This window comes from Neomonachus schauinslandi, unplaced genomic scaffold, assembly GCF_002201575.2.
Source record: "Neomonachus schauinslandi unplaced genomic scaffold, ASM220157v2 HiC_scaffold_556, whole genome shotgun sequence".
NCBI classification, from domain to species: Eukaryota; Metazoa; Chordata; class Mammalia; order Carnivora; family Phocidae; genus Neomonachus; species Neomonachus schauinslandi.
Genome location: NW_025409246.1, coordinates 4,661 through 9,476, shown reverse-complemented (window position 1 = coordinate 9,476; position 4,816 = coordinate 4,661). Strand labels below are relative to the sequence as shown.

Sequence of the window (4,816 nt, the reverse complement as noted above, 5' to 3'; positions counted from 1 at the left end):
GCCCCTTCAAGTAAGAGCGTGGCATGGACTTTCTCCTCTCTTACAATAGAGTAAGCTGATGACTGCAAGATTTCTTTATTCAAGAAAGAATGTGAGCATCTGTTCATCATTTAAATTAACACAGGAAGTAAAAGAATCAAATCACAACTCAAGCTGTAAAAGAACAGGACTTTTATATAATAATATTTAAACCTTTATTTACTAAATATTGCCCCTCCAAATAGGTATATATAGACCTTGGAGAAGAGAAGTCAGGGAGATGGGTGGGATCATTGTCTCTTCCCCTGGCCTTCAGGGGACCACAGGAAGAGCCTCCCAAAGGTCTCCTTCCCCTCAGAGCAGGGGTCCTGGAACCCCCAAGCATCCCAGCTGTGTCCCCACAGCTGAGGAAGAGGTGGCGCTGCCAGCCAGGACACTCACTCGCCCCTGAGCTTGACGATGGCTGGCTCTTCTGGGCCTTCCCAGTTCTGCTGGCTGACTAGGATCGGGGCTCCAGCTGGCAGGACAGGATGTAGCTACAGGACAGAGTGACACCTGTGAGCCAGTCAGGAGCCACAGTTAAGGTGTCCTTCCCAGTGTCTGACCAGCAGCTAAAGTCCAGGTACTCCAGGGGTCACAATGCAAAAAGTTCTGGGGCTGTCCAGAGAGCCATGGACACAGGTTCTCTGGACTGGCCACCAGGGAGAGTCTACCACTGCCCTCCCCCATCTTCTGCCTGGCCTCATCTCACCTCTCATTCTCGCTGAGCCTCTTTATGTCTCGGAACCAGGTCCCAAATTTCCCCTCAGGTTTGAGGTTGTAATTATTTGAGGCCGCCTGAAGCAGCAGGATCTCCCTCATTATTTCATATTCCTGGGGCCAGAGAGGAGGACAGGATACAGACAAGGCCTCATGGGGGATAGGGGACAGGGGATAGGTCCTGGGTCTTTGCATACACGGGAACCCTCCTTCCCTCAATTCCATCCAGGCCATATCTGTTCTCAGAGGTAGGTATAAATAGCCAATCCACAAGGAAATTTGCCTTGATTCTACCCCCACCCGCAAACGTCAGTTGGCTGGGTCTTCTACTTCTCTGCCATCAAACTCGCCCAATAAACATAAAACATGGGATGGAGCCAGGAGGCAATCTGTTGGGGGATAGGGGTGCGGGGTCTCTGATTTTCAATCCCCAACCTATCCTACAGGAAGTGCCACAGCTGCTCACCTCATTCCTTTTCCTGAGATTGACCTCACCCCCCCTGGAAGGCAATCAAGATCCATCAGAAAGAGCCCAGTTGTCATTACTAGCCCGTCTATGCCCACTCCTCATGTTGCACTACCACCAGGTCCCACCAAGGGAGCCAGGCACATACGGAAAAGAGGACAAGGCTCTAGCCAGGTTCTGGGTCCAAAGAAGGGGGGATATGGAGACAGAAGCTCAGGGACATTATAGCCCAGCCATTTCTGATGATAATACAAGGAGGCTGAGGCCTCAGGCAGGAAGGGACTACTCATTCACTTATGTGCTTCCTGATGTGGAGGGGCCAGACTTTGCTCTCTCCCAGGGGGCATGATATGAGGAAAAGGCTGATTCCAGCTCTGTCAGAACCTTGTGCACTTTGCAGTCAGGCATGTCTGCTGCTTCATCATCCTGGGGAACCAGAGTCTCCCTTTACTGACCCTTAAGATGGGCTTGATTAACCAGCTCACAGGAGTGGCTGTGAGTTTCTCAGGAGAGGAAGTTTGCCATGTACTGGCAGCTCAGGGCTCGGCACAGGGGCTCTCTGCTCCCAAGCCTCAGTCATGGTTCCCTGCTCAGTCCCCAGGCTCACCCACCTCCAGATAATCCTCCATCGTCAGGTGCATCATCAGCAGTTCATTGAGAAATGTTCAAAGGTAGGAGACAACACCCTGTGCCATTGTGGTAGGGGTGGGATGAGCCCCTGTTCTCAGAAGCCCCCACAGCCTTTCACAGAAAACTACTCACCCTTAGCCTCCTAGCCCACCCCAGGATTCCCACATGGAGCAGACTATGTCCCTCAGCAGCCTGCCTCCCAGTTCCCCCTTCCTCACCCTCCAAGACCACCAGACTCCTAATCATTTCCCAGGACATGACTTTGGCCAATCACATGGTAGGTGGACCCAGGCCACTCCCTATCCCCAAATACATCCTGCACACAGCTTTACACACCATCTTCCTGGTCACTTCTAAGGAAGGATTTCAGGGACTGTGACAAGAGGAGTTAGGGCTTGAGTAAGAAGGCCCCTCCTATCTTGATTTGGAGGCTTCCTGATGGGAGGGGGAGCCCCTGCTCTTACTTTCTGCTGCTGCTGCCTCTCGTGGAATTTCTGGGTGTTTATCTTCTGGGTGACAAACTTGGAGGGTGCCTCCTGCCAGGATTGAGGATGAGGACAGTGAGACCACACTCCCCTCACTCAAATTCTCCTCAGCACTACTGGTTTTGGCCACTGGACATCTGACCTGAATCATCTGGTACCAGTGCTACTCTATCTTCCCACTGTGTTCTGATTCTGGATCAATCACAGCTCCAACACTCACTTTGTGTATGGCCCAGGGACTGTGGCCTGGCCTCCCTGAACATAGTTCCTCATCTGAAAAAAGTGAGAAATTCACCCTCCTCACACAGTCTCCTGAGGACCCAGTGCCATATTTCTATCATCATTTTTCCTGCACTCGCACATCCAGAAAGATCCACACATTCCTTTCTGCCCTTGAACCTCATCACCACTTGCTGAGGTCTGCACCACAGAATCATCATCTCCGCATTTCCCAGGTGAGGCCTAAGAGGGGCAATAAGTTTTTCAGGGGCTCACAGATTGAGAGGTCGCTCTTCCTTTTTAGCCAGAGACCCTGCCTCAGTGGCTCTCACTCAGTCTAAGACCACCACTGACCAGAAATCCTTTCCTCTGGGCTCTTGAGGAATGTCCAGGACCCTGCCTAGGCCAAGCCACAGAAGGAGAGGCATGGAGTGTTCTCAAAGTCTGGTTAAGCAACTCCTGCTGGCCTTAGCCGATCTGGAGTCTCTGCAACCAGACCAGAACTAAGGCAAAGCCAAAGATTTCACCTCCCCCAAGCAACAACTCCTCAGGGCATTCCTCAACTGAGCAGTCTTTCATCATTCACTCAGGAAGGGAACCTTGAAAGTGCTACCTCTGACTCATAGAGAAGAGAATGACAGGACACTTTGTTTCCCCATTTACGTGAAGCTTCTGATGAAGAAAGGATCCACTGTGAATCTATCATTTCCCCCAGACATTCCTCATTAACCACTGAGGGCATATGCCATTGTCAACTGGACACTCAGGTGAGAAATAGCAGCTGAGTGTATAACAGTAGCTACTATAGGGGCACAGTGTGGAGTCACAGAAGGCACACATATCTGTCTCTGGCCCAGCCATTTGGACCCAAGCCTGGGCAGCCTTTTTGTCTACCTGGTCCATAGGAATCCCTGGGAGATGTCCTCCCCTTGGAGGTGTTGTGAAAACAGAAGAAAAAGCAGAGTGCTGGCTTTCTGAGAGCACACTGGGCTTGTTTAGGAAAGAAAGGATTCCCTAACCATCCCATCCACTCATTAGTGCCAGCCGGATGGGCCCTCATGGAAGCAAGAGACTTGCTAAAGTTGCCAGCTCGACACCCAGACAACATCACTATATCATATGACCAGAGACTCCTGTACCTCAAACTGCCTCTCCACTTGCCCATAGGCCACACAGATCCTTCTTCCTGTAAGTCCAGAAAATCTAAAACGTTAAGTGAGCAACTAACAAAACCACATCCTCCCCAGTCCCATTTCCCTCTCAGTCCTCCTCTATTTCCAGACCCCCAGCCTCCACTCTACCCTGGTCATCAGTTCCCTGCTGAGTGACTTGTCTTGGCTTTGGAGCTTCTTAAATTTTTTGTAGCTCTTCCTGAGGGGAGAGAAAAAAAAGAAAAAAGAAAAATTTAGGAATAACCTGGGGAATTTGAGAGCAAGTCCCTTTAATTTCAGAACCAAAAGCTTCACCTGAATGAATGTTTTTACTGGGTTCCTCTGTGTACTGTCTCCCTGTGACTGGGGAGGGGAGCTCTCATGGTGGTCACCTGAGGCCTCTATTCACATTTGTATTAAGCTTCTCTGTGTTGCCCAGTTTGGGCTTTCTCTGGGCATATGGTTCAGTTACTGTAAACACTTGAAAATCTCCACCTTAAATCAACCCAGTATCTGACATATAAAGAAACTGATTCCTGAAGCCGAACTGGTGGACTGAAGACCCAGAGACGCTAAAGACCCCAACATCAGCCCAGTCTCTGTCCTCAGGGTTTGCGGCCTCCCAGGAGTTCCCAGCTGACTAATGGAGCAATGAGAAATGCCTAATCCATTCTGGTCCGACCTGTGGAGAGAGGCCTATCTACCTGGAAACATTCTACCATGTGTTCCTCAGACTGCAAATCTAGGTGTTCTGCAGAGCAGAAAGGATGGCATGCAAAGAGGAGTAGTTCTTCACAATTTGGCACTCCTGGGGAGGAAAGAAAATGAGCTGTGAGGTGGGGAGCTAGATCCCTATTTGCTCTAGATTCAGTCCCCTCAGTTTATACCACCCTCTCCTCCCCTCCCAGATGAAACAGATGCTCAGGGAGCTCTGGAATTGCACATTTAGGGGCAGAAGAATAACATTCACAGGGAGGAGGATTTTGTTTAATTCAAAGAAGAAGCCAGGGAGGAAGTACACCATTGGTACATGTGAGTCAAAGTCAGTGTGCCTCTGGCAAGAAAGGCCTATGGACTCTGGAGGGGCTCAGACCATAGAACTGAGAAGGTTAAGAGGCAGTTCCTCA

The 4,816-nt window shown here is 50.2% G+C and overlaps 1 long non-coding RNA gene across 1 annotated transcript; it reads right to left on the bottom strand.

The window, feature by feature from the left end:
- Positions 1 to 2,328: 2,328 nt before the first annotated feature.
- On the bottom strand, positions 2,329 to 4,405 carry LOC110581244. Its single transcript, XR_002480381.2, has 3 exons — positions 4,394 to 4,405; positions 3,840 to 3,909; positions 2,329 to 2,370 (listed from the first exon to the last, which is right to left on the bottom strand). It is a non-coding gene; the product is annotated as an uncharacterized LOC110581244 (long non-coding RNA).
- Positions 4,406 to 4,816: the final 411 nt, after the last annotated feature.